Below are 15,101 nucleotides of genomic sequence, written 5' to 3' on the forward strand. Positions count from 1 at the left end.
CTCTGCCAATCTGCCCTGGAGGAAAATTCCTTTCCAACCCCAAATATGGCGATCAGTTAAACCCTGAGCATGTGGGCAAGACTGACCAGCCAGCACCCAGGAAAGAATTCTCTGTAGTAACTCAGATCCCATCTCATATAACATCCCATCACAGACCACTGAGCATACTTACCCACTGATAATCAAAGAACAATTTGGTCTGGGCCTCAATTAACACTTGTTAATTTTTTTTGGCATTTGATAAGTTTTGCAATTCCGTTTTATGCGCCTCCCTATCAGACCAAAATGTGACACACTCTCTTAGCTTACAGCTGTAAATTAAACAAATAAGAGATGTATTTGGTAAAAGACATAATTTTTTTGTTAACTGATATAGATTTTGTCATATTAAAGAGTTTAAAATGTTCATAAATATGAATAAAATATATTGGTTCTGATTGCACAAGATTAGACCATGATGAACGTGTCCTCTCAGATTTGCTGATTATATAAATAAACCACTAGTAGTGGCTGGTGCTGGATCAAGTGCGTTGTTAGGTAAGAGCTAAAAATTCAGTTAGCAGCTAAGACAGAAACCCAAGTAACTAACAAGCAGAAATACCAGAGGCTCAGGGACAATGGCAGCTGTAAACACTTGATAACTTACATGGTCAGATGTCCACCCAGTAATTCGTCCTCTCAGGGTATGGCTACACTTGCACTTCAAAGCGCTGCCACAGCAGCGCTGCCAAGGCAGCGCTTTGAAGTTTCAAGTGTGGTCACAGTGCCAGAGCTGGAAGAGAGCTCTCCCAGCGCTACACGTACTCCACATCCTCTACGGGTTTAGCTTGCAGCGCTGTTTACACCGAGGCTTTACAGCACTGTATCTTGCAGTGCTCAGGGAGATGTTTTTTTCACACCCCTGAGCGCAAAAGTTGCAGCGCTGTAAAGCGCCAGTGTAGCCATGGCCTCAGTAAGGAAGAACAATACAAACCCTTCACAGCTCCCCAGATACCTGTGAACATCCCCACCCCCACCCCTTCACCTTAAGGATAGTCACAGATAATTGATGTAACCAGAATAATTTCTATGTGTACGTCCTACTCCTGTAATTATCATATTAGGTGTCCTTTCTCTCTCTGAAACAATGTTTGTTTCTGTAAGTACAAGGTAAATGCAAATGGATTGATAAGAAATGTATATAACTGGTCACTGTAACATCATACTTTTGAAGCTGTTTATCAGTCTTCCCAATGCCGTGAATAAACATCTTCAGTATTGTCTGTGCCTGCCTAATTCTTGGGGAAAAGAATCCCCTTACTTCACAGTGTGTTGAAAGGTAGAGACATTTTAGTGTCTTTACTGTTTTACATCTAGTTGACTAAGGAATTATTTATGTCTGAGAATTCCTCACTATTATCTTCATATGGTAGCTAAAAGAGGTGACTGGTTGGTTGGTTGAGCACCCCAACCTAGTACCCCCCCATCACATTCTCTGTGTCCACGTTGCATGTGGAGCTGTGTAGGGGAACCCTTGAGGCCAATTCAGCAGTGCAAGAGACACCGGAGTGCAAGTTGTGTGTCCAGGTGTGGTGCAGAGTGGTACATATCCCAGAACCCCGTGCATTACTTCCAGCCACACAGCATTCTGGGTAGTTGTTGTGAGAACTCACCTGCAGCCCAGAGGAGCTATGAGGCAGGGGTCAGACCTGTCACCCCACAACCACGCTCCAGACCTCAGCTCCCACCATTTCCACACGGGTGTTGCAGCAAGACAAATTCCGACTGGAAACAGGCACAAATGCGCAACAGGGAGGGCGGTTAAGCATTGGGTCGCAGGCCCAAGGGACATGGGGGCGTTCTCCAGCACTGGAATCTTTACACCAGGACTCCAGCTTTGATCAGCAGAGGAAAACTGAAAAGAGAGAAAAATGAAAAAGTGAAAAAACCCCAAACCAGGGCATCCTTCGTTCTCCTTTATCCTGGGGCAGGCAGGGAAAACAATAAGGACATTTCAAAATGTTTCCAAAAGACGTTTAATCAAATATTCCAAATGTCCTTCCATTTTGGAGTTGCAGCTGGTTTCCCCCTTTGGCCAACTTGTTGTGTATTTGGTTGTCATGGTTTTTGTTCCCATGGTAACTGAGGTAGATTATTAGGGGATAGCCTAGCCTGCTTGGCCGGTTAGGTGAGCTCTGTGTGTGTGTAAATAAATGGTACTTCTGTTAGCTGTCTGCTGTCTGGCCTCAAGTGATTTCTTCCTAAACTGGCTGCCCCCAAGGATATAACAAGTGGCGACGATGGATGGGATTCCGGTGCTGCTCCCGTAACAGAGGAAGTAGAAGTCAAGGTAAAGAACAAACAAACAAACAAAAAAACTGCTTGTTTGCACTGACTGTGAAAGTGAAACTAAAAATCATGGCTACTCTGACCAGGCCACTGGAACTTTTGATGAGAATATAGAGCAGTGGCATGTGTATACTGAGCGTTTTGAGCTTTTTGTTATTGCAAATGACATTAGAAGCGAAAGAAGGTGCCAATATTTTAAGAGTTGTAGGGGCTAAAACCTACTCCTGCTACGCAGCTTACTACACCCTGTTAAGCCTGAGACTAAATCTTACAGTGACATTGTGGAAATCCTGGGTCCCATTTTTCCCCAAAACCACTGGTAATTGCTGAAAGATATCAGTTCCACAAAAAGAGACCAAAAAGATGAAACAGTTGTACAATTTGTAGCAATTTTAAAAAAGCTAGCCGAACACTGTGAATTTAAGAGATGTTAAATGATGCCCTGCGTGACAGGTTAGTGTGTGTGGCCTGTACAGTGAAGCTATACGGAAGCGCCTACTGACAGAGGCTCAGCTTACATTACAGAAGGCTGTTGATATTGCTGTCTCCATGGAACTGGCTACAAGGGAGGCGCAATACATCGGTGCATCCCCTAGGGTGCAAAAAGTGTCACAAGAACCTACCCACAAAACTGCACAGAGTCAAGAATGTTACCGCTGTGGTAAGCCAGGTCACCAGGCATCAGAATGCTGGTGTAAGGACCTGGTGTGTCGACACTGTGGCAAAAAGGGACACATTGAGTGTGCCTGTAAACAAAAGAAAAAGAGGCCTGTGGTCTGGCCAACAAAAAGAGGAACCCTGCATACCCTAGAGCAGACCCAGGATGATCAAGGTGACACCTCATCGCAAGAGGAAGTGCCACTGCATGTTTTGTCTTTGGCAGTGGGCTCACATGAATACTGGGTAACCCCGTTGTTGGATGGCAAACCTATACGCATGGAACTGGACACCGGTGCAGCCGTCTCGCTGGTCTCCGAGACTGTGTATAAAGAAAAGCTACAGCATCTTCGCTTAAGGCAAAAAACTGTTCTGAAGACGTATACGGGAGAAGCTGTGCCCATGTTGGGCACTATTGATGTTAAGGTGGAGCTCAATGGACAGGCTGCTAAATTGCCACTGTTTGTGGTGAGAGGTAACTACCCAGCCTTTAATGGGTAGGTCTTGGCTTGGGAAGATTCAGCTGAACTGGGCAGAAGTGCACCGGATGACTAAAGAAGAAACCAGTCTAACCCCTATACTAAGGAACATGCTGCTGTTTTTGGAGATGATTTGGGAAGTATGAAGGGAATCACTGTGACATTGAACATTAAACCTGACAGTCCACCAAAATATCTGAAAGCCCGAACTGTGCCATATGCCATCAGGCCAAAAGTTGAAGCAGACCTGGAGCGCCTGGTCACCAATGGAGTCCTAATACCAGTTACCCATAGCTCATGGGCCACTCCTATCGTTCCAATAGTGAAGAAAGATGGCTCTCTCTCCGGATTTGCGGTGATTTTAAAGTCACTGTCAACCCAGTGTTGTGTGCAGAGCAATACCCGCTTCCCCGCATCGATGACCTCTTCGCAGGCCTGGCTGGGGGACAAAGTTCAGTAAGATTGATCTGAGTCAAGCATATTTACAGATGCACGTCGATTGAAAAGCAGTCCCAAGAGCTGTTGACTATTGTGACTCATAAGGGCTTTATCGAACTGTCGCCTAGTCCCTTCGGAAGCAATCCTGTGCTGTTCAGAAGTTTTGTAGGACTATAGGGTGATACCTCTTACAGGGGCCTGCATCGACGAAGTCGGTACCCTTCGAATAACGTCTGCTCCTCCAAACCTCTGTTCCTTAGAGGGCTATGGACCAGATCTTGTGTGGCTTGTCAGGATGTTCAGTGGCTTGTCAGGAGTTCTGGATGATATCCTGGTCACTGGAAGGAATGAAGAGGATCACTTAAAGAATTTAGAGGCTACCCTACAAAGACTGGAAGAGTATGGCCTACGAGTTCGCAAAGACAAGTGTGAATTCTTCAAGCCCTCTGTTGAATATTTGGGACACATCATTGATTCTGCAGGTCTTCATAAGGCCCCTGCAAAAGTTAAAGCTATTGTGGAGGCTCCCCCACCTCGAAATGTAAGCCAGCTGCTGCTCGTTTCTAGGACTACTGAACTATTATGGAAAGTTCATCTCACAGTTAGCCACACTGCTAAACCACTTCATGAGCTCCTTGGGCAGAACAAGGCCTGGAAGTGGACTGAAGCCTGTGATGTTGCATTTAACAAAGCTAAGGATGCATTGCTAAATTCTGAAGTTCTAACGCACTTGATCCATCCTTACCCCTACAATTGGCCTGCGATGCCTCCCTTATGGAGTGGGAGCAGTCGTGTCACACATTATGCCTTCGGGAGAAGAGAGAGACCTATTGCTTTTGCTTCACGCGCACTCTAAGCAAAGCAGAAACTAACTACGCCCAAATTGAACGTGAGGCATTAGGAATTGTTTTTGGAATTCGGAAGTTTCATCAGTACCTGTTTGGGCGAAAGTTTACTCTTCTCACAGACCATCGACCTCTGACATCAATTTTTGGACCCTACACAGGCATTCCCCATTAGCTGCTAGTCGTATGCAACGTTGGCATTGTTACTTTCAGCACACACATATGAAATCAAATATCGGAAATCCACTCTGCACGGCAATGCAGATGGCCTCTCAAGGTTGCCTTTGCCGGTCAAACATCAAGATAGTGCCCAAAGGAATCTTCTACTTTGAACAGGTAGAGAATACACCCATCACTGCTACTCAGATAAAGAAGGCAACTCGCGTTGACCCAGTATTGTCCCAAGTTATGGACCTGGTGATGCATGGAAAATCTCGACAAAACCTCTCCGTCTCACCCGACCTTGTTACCTACATGTCCAGGAGGACGGAGTTATCGGTCTCAATCTGGTTGTTTGTTGTGGGGGAAGACGTGTCATTATTTCACCACCACTGAGATCACAGATGTTAGAACAGCTACATTCCGGTCACTGTGGAATAGTGCGCATGAAGGAAATTGCACGAAGCTATTTTTGGTGGCCTGGATTGGACAGTGCTATTGAAGAGAAGGCAAAAGCTTGTATGTCATGTCAGGTGTGAGGAATGCACCCCGTGGGCACCCCTACACCCATGGGACTGGCCTGAAAACCCATGGCAATGTATTCACATTGACTTCGCTGGCCCCCTTGAAGGAAGCATGTTCTTGGTGGCAGTAGATGCCCATTCTAAATGGCCAGAAGTCTCTATAATGCAGTCCACTACTGCAGAGAGTACTATCCAAAAACTACGGGGACTCTTTAGTCATTTCGGTCTGCCAGAACAACTTGTGAGCAACAACGGACCGCAGTTCGTCTCTCAGGAGTTTCAAAATTTATGAAGGCAAATGGGATACACCACATCACGTCAGCACCCATATCATCCATCCACCAATGGATTAGCTGAAAGATTTGTGCAGACAATGAAACACGCTTTGAAATCAGCAAAGGGACAACACTCCATTCAAAAGCGTCTGGATACCTTCTTACTATCCCACAGAAACACACCTCATGCTATGACCCAGACATCCCTGGCCTATCTAATGATGGGACGACAGCTGCGCACTTGCTTTGATCTGCTGAAACCATCTGAACCCCGACAAATTGTGCAACATCAGCAGCAATATCAAGTCATCAGAGGGGCACCCAGAGCAAAAGACCGAACCTTTAGCCCGGGATAGCCAGTTTTTGCTCAGAATTATACTTCCAGAGCTAAATGGGTCCCTGCCATGATCATCACTCAGACAGGACCTGTTTCCTACACAGTCAGGACTGCAGAGAATCTTACCTGGCGGCGACACGTAGATCAGCTGTTGCCAGGTCATGCCAGTCCTCAGGACACAACTGCAGTTGAGTGGTTTGACTTCACCTCTTCTGGTGAGACACCGAATCACCAATCACCTGTTTCTGACTGTTCTCCTCCATTACTGCCAGCAGCTGAGATACCCCTTTGCCCAGCATGAGCTGATACCACCTCCTCACCTGTTCGTGCTGCGGACCCTGAGCCCATGGTACTTTCTGGTGCAACAATACCAGGAGTTCGCCATAATCCACCGAGAGACAGAAGGCCTCCTCGTTGGCTGGATCTTTAGCTAGGGCGAACCCATGGTTATGGGACAAAATAATCCCCAGGGTTTAGCCGGGAATGGAGGCAGTCTATCCTCCTTCTCTAGTCTAGTGTGTTCTTATTAGGGGGTGAGGAATATGTTGTGTATTTGGTTGTCATGGTTTTTGTTCCCATGGCAACTGAGTTAGATTATTAGGGGATAGCCTAGCCTGCTCGGCCGGTTAGGTGAGCTCTGTGTGTATAAATAAATGGTAGTTTTGTTAGCTGTCTGCTGTCTGGCCTCAAGTGATTTCTTCCTAAACCGGCTGCCCCCAAGGATATAACACAGCTCTAGACAACATCTGTTTCCTTGGTCTTTTAGAAAGGAAGAGGTTTTGCATAAGTTTTGCCTTAATGTTCCAGACAAACACCACAGGGTTCTGGAGAATAGGAGGTGGAGTCCTCCAGGCAACAGCCAGATCTCCCATGGAGATGCCCTTTCCCCTTTGGCTTACTTCCTGATAGTGCGTGGGAGTTTTTATTGCTCATTGTCAAAGTTCAGCTTCCTCAAATGTTCTGAGTGCTCAGCAGAAGCAGCAAGAACCCTGTGTGAGGAGGAGCTCAGCTGAGACTCACTAAAAAATCCCTGTGCGCACTGGTGAGCTACAGAGATGAACAAGAGCGAAGCCATCGAAGAGATTCTTAAAGGTGTGGATCATTCAAGATGTGTGGGAGTTGAGATAACCAACAAAACGACCACGACCCTTGCAACCCCAGGGTACGTGGGATTGTTTTATCCAGAATGCTTATTTCCAGATGCTCTCTCTCGACATCTAGAGCAGTGTATATTTCTCTCGGTAGCTTCCCCTAATGTCAGCTCCCATCTAATTTCTTTTTACAAAACCTCTTTATTTTGTGTAGTTCACAAGCTTGTCTCTATCACCTCACCCATCTTGTCTCTCTAAAGTAGGTGGGACTGGGAGCTGCTTGGGTGGGAAGGGCACAAGACTGAATAAAGTGGTGCTTAAATAGGGAAGGCCTTCATCCAGCAGAGGCCTGAAAACATATGATTGAATAAAAGAGGAAGGGTAAAGAGGAGGCAAAGGCTTTGTGCATATCCACCAGGGGCAGGGTTAAGGGCGCCTTGTGCCACTTTGACATATTCTACTTACACTTTTGTATGCGTAAACAAAGATATGGGCAGGTGTTACCATAGCAAGTGCCAAACAGTGTCAGAGCAAAGGTCTTCAAGTGAAAGTCCACAGGGAATGGCTGTTCAAGGGAAAAGCTCTTTGAATCTACAAATATCAGCCAGACCTGGTGAGACATTCCTGGCTAAATGCAGACACTAGAAACTGACTTGTTGTTCAGGGAAAGACAGATGGGGAATTGCACAACCACAGGCCCAAAGTGGGTTAACCCAAGGGGACGGAACTTCCTGCTCGATGCATGGAGTACAATCAGCCTGTTAACTCTGGGGATCAAATGTCATGTCTGCTTTGCTAACACCTAGTGATTATAGTAATCCCACTCCTGAGGATGCAACATAAGAAGTCAATTTCCCATCTCCCCACAGCGTTTTCTGTTACAGCGGTCACACCTTCAGTCCTGTGCCACCATCCATCGGCCCCCAAAGCAGGGAGACCTGTGTATTTGTGAAAAGGAACTTCAGCACTTGGGGAGTTGCAGGAGTCTTCACCTATGAGTCAGACAGGTTCTCGTTTATCGCCATGTTCTCCAATCCCTGGGACAACAACCTGTACGAACTTGAGTATGGACTCGAAATCTTTGAAGGCAAAAAGAACTTCAGGGAAAACGACCTGCAGTTAAAGTATGAAGAAATGTGCAGCTGCAAATCTCGAACGGAAACATACGTAAGCGAGAAACTTGGCAGAAATTCAACAGCTCTTGTTGTTAAACTAGGGCGGTTTAAAATTTCTGGCACCATGTCCAACCACAGCAAAGCTATCTTTAAGATACTGATTGAAGAAATTGATTCCCCTCCCAGGGCCGGCTTTAGGCCAATTCAACCAATTCCCCTGAATCAGGCCCCACCCCTAAAAGGGCCCCGCGCCCAAGCCCCAGTACGGCGTACTGGCAAGAGCTGGTGTACCGAACCGGAGTGAAATGGCTTCTCCAGGGGGCAATTTAAAGGGTCTGGGGCTCCCAGCAGGGACTGGAGCCCCAGGCCCTTTAAATTGCCACCAGAGCCCCACTGCTGGAGCCCTGGGGTAGGGCTGCGGGGCTCTGGGGGCTATTTAAAAAGTCCAGGGCTCTCGTTGCTTCTACTGCCCCAGCCCTTTAAATAGCCACCGGAGCCCCACTGCTTCCCCAGGGCTCCCTCGGATATTTAAAGGGCCAGGGTGGTAGAAGCAGGGAAGCCTCGGGCCCTTTAAATAGCCCCTAGAGCCCTGGGCTGCCGCTGCTACCCTGGTGGGGGAGGGAGGAGGAGAGGGCACTCACCATGCAGGGTGGGCTGTAGCCCCTGTACCCACACCCCCTGCCCGCACCAGCCCCACACACCCTGCTCTGCCTGCACCAGTTCCTGTCTGCAGCCAGCCCTGCATCCCCTGCCTGGCAGCCAGCCCGTCTCCAGCCAGTCCCACACTCCCTGCCCTGTCTCCAGCCAGCCCCTGCTGCACTCTTTGCCCACAGCCAGCCCATCTCCAGCCAGCCCTGCACCCCTTGGTCCTGCCTGCACCAGCCCCGCACCCCCTGCCCTGCCCGCACTAGTCCCTGCCGCACCTCCCTGCCTGAAGCCAGCCAGTCCCACACTCCTTTGTCTCCAGCCCTGCCAACCCATGCCGCACCCCTCTGTGGCCCTGCCTGAAGCCAGCCAGCCCACCCCACACCCACATCTCTAGCCCGCCTCACACCCCTTGCCCTGCCTGCAGCCAGAACCTACCTCCAGTCAGCCCCTGCCCTGCCTCCAGCCAGTCCCATGTCCACTGGTGCCCTGCAGTTCCCAGGGCAGTAACCCTGCACACCTGCTTCAATGAAGGGGGCAGGGAGCAGCTGGGACCCACACATGTGCACATCCTAGGGTGACCAGACAGCAAGTGTGAAAAATTGGGAACAGGGGGTGGGAGGATAATAAGGATCTATATAAGAAAAAATCCAAAAAATCGGGACTGTCCCTATACAAACGGGACATATGGTCACATCCTACGCAACCCCCAGGGAGTGGGGGGACCACACTAGTGAACGAGCTCATTAAAAAAGAACTTTAGGTGGGGTTAACATACATCTGTATTTTCCTGGACATGTCAGGCTTTTTGGTTCTTAAATCGCCATCCGAGAGGAAAATACGGACATATGGTAACCCTATTGGTACAAAAAATACATACTGTGGCACATCCCTTAAATAAGAACTTTCTATAGGGAACTGGTTGCTAAGAAATGAAAGGCTTTTTTTACTTGGTTTGTTTTTTTTAGTCATCCCTGCTGGGGCCCTGCCGAAAATATTCGAATTGGGCCCCGCACTTCCTAAAGCCGCCCCTGTCCCGTCCCACCTAATCTCCAGCATCTAACGAACCACTATCCTTATTTCAGAAACCCAAGCAATAAAATCCGCACAAAATGATTGAACTGCCCTATGATGCATTTCAAATGAGAGGGAAAAGTCCTCCTCCTTTTGAATCCTTTCAACATGCTGCTGAATTCATGCTGCTTTTCCCCTAAGAAGTTGTCTCCTTTTTGTGTGCTTGGGAACTTCTCATGAACAAACTCTGAGATTTGCAAACTATTTGAGTTTGGTTATTTTTCACCTACAACTTTTAATGAAAATCCTCCCCCCTCTACCCCGTTTGCATTTTAATCTATTTTTTTAATTTCCAGTTGCTGCCAGTTATGCTCACTCCTTAGCTGTCCAAAATTTTGTCTGCTTTTATTCCAAATAATAGTCTGAAAAGAACATTTTCCTACACAAATATTTTTGACTAACTGCCATTTTTTTTGGTGGGAAAATTATTCTGATAAAAGAGTTTTAATTTGTGGTCGTGTAGTGGTTTGACAGACTCCTCAAAACTAGGGCAGGGGCTTGTTAGGTCATAAGGCTCAATCTTGATCAAAAAATGAATGGAAACAAAGCAAGATTTGCTAGGGGGTGTATATTTAGTAGTGGCTGTTTTGTCTGTATGTTGCAAAAGATAAAAATCTTATGATCCTAGGCTGGGCTTTTCCCATGTCAATAAAAGAAGTTGAAATAAAAGTGAAAAGGAATCTGCATTCCATTGATGATGACTGTGCTCGTTAAAATGTTTTGCTGTCTGTTTCCCTTAACTTTTGTGCTTTTCTTTGACAAACAGAGTCAGGGTTTATTTTTTTTAAATGAAGACGACTCAAACCGCGGGTCCTGGGTTAAATGGCTCGGTCCCTCAGTACATTTCTAGCACTGAGTGAGTGACAGATTGGTGTGGGGTTAGGCATAGAAAAGGGGTGGTGGGTATTAGTCAGATTGTGTTTGTGATGACTTATGCTGTGCAGTGAAGAGAGCAGGGCAGGTTCCAGCCTCCAGGAACTATAGTCTGGCACCGTGAGATAGTCCTGGAGCTGCTCTTTCTGAGCAGTGAAACAATCCAGATGGGAAAAAGCACCTCCATGGGAATAAGATCCTGACACGCACAGCTGCCTACTGGGGATGTGGCTCAGCAGACTGGGTCCTTGGCTATGCTGCTGCGGGGGAGGGTGGGGTAGACTTGGAGCTGCAGGCCAGGTGCTCTGGCTGGGGGGAAACACACAGCAGGAGGCACCATAAGGGCATGTGCGGTGGGGGAGAGGGGGGAGTGAAGCCTCTAATATCCTGGGACCGGCTTCCCCAGTGGTTGTTGTTGCACAAGAGCCCCCAGCCTGGTTCCAAACCTCCAGGCTTCTTGGTTGAATTGGTGGGAGGGGTGAAACCTACAAATTCGCACCAGCTCACAGCACACCAGCAGGGGCGACAGAGCCCTAGGCACACCCCACAGCCCTGCCACTTGGACATGGCCCTGCCACTCATTGCTTGGCAATTGCCGGGGACTCCCACTGTCTTCTGGGTTCGTCAGGGAATTGCCACACCTCCTGTCTGGATGGCTCAGCCTCTGCTTGCCTAAGCAGAGAGCTCTGCGGCCTGGAGGGGTGGGAGGCTTTGGCCAGGTCTACACTACGAGATTAAATCGATTTTAGATACGCAATTTCAGCTACGAGAATAGCGTAGCTGAAATCGAATATCTAAAATCGATTTACTCACCCGTCTTCACCGCGCGGGATCGATCCGCGCAGCTCGCTGTGTCGAATCCGGAAGTCCGGTCGTCTAGCTGGAGTTCCGGAATCGATCTAAGCACGCATCGAGATATTGCGTCCAGACCAGACGTGATATTTCGATCCCCGAGCAATCGATTTTAACGCGCCGATCCGGTGCGTAGTCTAGACGTGGCCTTTGTGAGCCACCCCAGCAGAGCCAGGACAAGAAGGCAGAAGCAAAGGGCCCTCTGCTGGGGTGGTGTTGCTAGGGCCCTACCGGAACTGCTAGTGTCATAGAGCAACACCTCTGGGAGCTATTGTTACAGACTCTCTGCACACTCAGGCGGGTCACATTTCCAAGCCTTTCTCTGCAACTAAAAAGGCCTGAAAAATGCCATCCAATTGTCATCCTGTGGCTTCAGGAAATGAATCCTGCCACAGATGTCTGTGCCTTTCTCCTGCGCTGGAGAGGGCCAAATTCAAAACACAGTCCCACAGGCACACAAGGCTGCTCAGGTGTGAGAGGCAACGGCAATATCCAGCATGCCTGCAGCATACCAGAGCAGGGTGCAGCCCGTGCTATTTCTATGGCACATGGGTAACCAGGAGAGGGACACAGCAGGGCTGGTGTGAAACCCTGACGAGGGTCTGAGTTGGTGGCAAAACTTCTGTCTTAGAGAGAAGGAGCAAAATGAGCATCACCCCGATTGGACGGGCAGCTCTGGGGAACAGCACAGGATCTGGGGCTGTACCTGGGAATGGTCCAGAGCTAGGAGCTTTTCACTCAGTGCTAAGCCCCTCCAAGTGAGTTACCCCAGCAGCTCACCACCAGCCAGCCCGGGCTCTGCGCTGAGAGCCAGAGTGAAAGGCAGTTTCTAGTGCCCTGAGCCACACCGAGCTGCAGTAGCTGTTGGTTATTTGATCCCAGAGTGCCCCCTGCTGTCAGCACAGGATGCTGGTTTGCTGGCATTTCATGGATGGGGAAGGATCGCTGAGCACACCCCAAAGGCTGTGAGGAATTGGGCTGCCTGCCCTCAATGGAGCTAAGGAGAGTCACCATCTGAGGGTCCCCCATGGCATTGTTTGGGCGGAGGGACAAGGGGGAGAAAGAAGTGAAATTCGTACAGCTCAAGGGCAGAAGGGGCCACTGTGATCATCTAATTTGAGTTCCTGTTTGGCCCAGGCCAGAGACCTACTCCACATCATGGCAGCAATTCCCAGCTCACAGGCCCCCCATGAACGTGCTGGGGCCAAGGGCAGCCAGCTTTAGAAATAGGCTCTGACTTGAGGCACAAAACAGCAGATACAAACCTCTGGGGCAGCATGATTCTAGGAGTCCAGTGGAGGGCAACAAAAATGATTAGGGGGCTGGAACACATGACTTATGAGGAGAGGCTGAGGGAACTGGGATTATTCTGTCTGCAGAAGAAAAGAATGAGCGGGGATTTAATAGCTGCTTTCAATTGCCTGAACGGAGTTCCAAAGAGGATGGATCTAGATTGTTCTCAGTGGTACCTGATGACAGAACAAGGAGTAATGGTCTCAAGTTGCAATGGGGGAGGTTTAGGTTGGATATTGGGAAACACTATTTCACTAGGAGGGTGGCGAAGCACTGGATTGGGTTACCTAGGGAGGTGGTGGAATCTCCTTCCTTAGAGGTTTTTAAGGTCAGGCTTGACAAAGCCCTGGCTGGGATGATTTAGTTAGAGTCGGTCCTGCTTTGAGCAGGGGGTTGGACTAGATGACCTCCTGAGGCCCCTTCCAACCCTGATAGTCTATGATCCCCTTTCCCAACAGCAGCCCTTCTCAGCGCCCCACCCCAAGAGCAACCTCTGTCTTGAGCACTGAGTAGCTGCATGCTGCCTCTAACGTTAATAGCTGTGTGACCACAATGAACAGCATTAACAACTTGCATTGCCATCCTTACACTTCAGAGTCAACAGCCATTGAGCTGAATGGGGCTGGTTCACACCCCTCTGGAAAGTCAGGCTGGCTGCAGATTCAGGCACCATCACTGCATCAGGGCACCCTCATGTCAGTGCTGCCAACTCCCAGGAGCTTATTGTGAGTCTGGCACTATTTTTTGTAAGCCCAAGCCCCTGGCATCATGAGATAAGCCAGAAGGGTTGGTTGGTTTGTTTGTTTTTAAAAGGTTTGTAGCCCTCCTGGTCGCAAAGAAAAGCTTCCAAATGTGACCCCTAAAGGCTGAGAAGACACCAAATAAAAAGAATTCTGGGTTTTTTAACTGAATGATTTTTAAGCCAATCCCATGATTTCAGGGGCCCAAATCATGACATTTAAAGTCCTGGGAGTGGCAATGCTCATTGCAGGTTTGGGGCATTTCTTTGCCCTGTGTGGAATATTTATTCAAATGGACCCCCTGGCGCTGGGATGGGGGAAGCTCTCACTTGGTTATGCCTCACCATGGCTTGCAAACAGGCTCAAACCCTGGGCAGCTGACTCATTTCCATGTGGTCTATTGGCTAATGCAGAGGGCCCTATACAACCCAGCACTGCTGTAGACCTGCAGTGAATGGGTGACTCCGACTTGACCCTGGGGGATTTGAGATCAGAATCCAGTCCAATGGATTACAGGGCTGGAACACATGATTTTTGGGGAGAGGCTGAAGGACCTGGGATTATTTAGCTTGCAGAAGAGAAGAATGAGGAGGGATTTGATAGCTGCTTTCAACTACCTGAAAGGGGGTTCCAAAGAGGATGGATCTAGACTGTTCTCAGTGGTAGATGACAGACCAAGGAGTAATAGTCTCAAGTTGCAATGGGGGAAGTCTAGGCTGGATATTAGGCAACACTATTTCACTGGGAGGGTGGTGAAGCACTGGAATGAGTTACCTTGGGAGGTGGTGGAATCTCCATCCTTAGAGGTTTTTAAGGCCAGGCTGGACAAAGCCCTGGCTGGGATGATTTAGTTGGGGTTGGTCCTGCTTTGAGCAGAGGGTTGGACTAGATGACCTCCTGAGGTCCCTTCCAACACTAATATTCTGATTTAGGCCACGTTTATCTGTTAGGGTTGTTCCAGGGTGAGCTCCAACCTGACTCCTAGGCTCACCGTGCCCCCCCACCCCCCATGCCTATAGTGGGAGGCTGCAGTTCCATTGGTGGCGAAGAGGCATGGTTGGGAACAATTAGCATCTTTTGGATTAGAACTGCTGCCATTACAAGCAGCAGCCAGGCCAGAAGGGGCCCTGCCTGTGGCTGACTCCATGGAAACCTGTGACTGACCCCATGGAAACCTGTGACACAAGGAAGGTCAGCAACCCACAGGCACAAAGACCAAACGGATGCACTGCCTCTGTCATTTTATGCTGGAGCCCACTTGCGCATATCACAAAGCCACTGTACAGCGCCCTGCTGTTCAGAAGTGGCCTAGCACTGCAGGAGAGAAAGGAGGTCTGTGGTTCAGGACTGTGGCAGCGTTGGGGAGGAACCAGGGC

The 15,101-nt window shown here is 48.7% G+C and overlaps 1 protein-coding gene and 1 long non-coding RNA gene across 2 annotated transcripts in view; one reads left to right on the forward strand and one right to left on the reverse strand.

The window, feature by feature from the left end:
- The window catches only part of LOC116835240 (scavenger receptor cysteine-rich domain-containing protein DMBT1-like), a 633,172-nt gene that overhangs the window by 555,054 nt on the left and 63,017 nt on the right, over positions 1-15,101 (reverse strand). The gene's annotated exons all lie outside the window — the stretch shown is intronic.
- Positions 1,510-8,425, forward strand: LOC142047587 (uncharacterized). Its single transcript, XR_012656881.1, has 3 exons — positions 1,510-2,084; positions 6,782-7,204; positions 8,003-8,425. It is a non-coding gene; the product is annotated as an uncharacterized LOC142047587 (long non-coding RNA).

Source organism: Chelonoidis abingdonii, chromosome 11 (assembly GCF_003597395.2).
Source record: "Chelonoidis abingdonii isolate Lonesome George chromosome 11, CheloAbing_2.0, whole genome shotgun sequence".
Taxonomy (NCBI): Eukaryota; Metazoa; Chordata; order Testudines; family Testudinidae; genus Chelonoidis; species Chelonoidis abingdonii.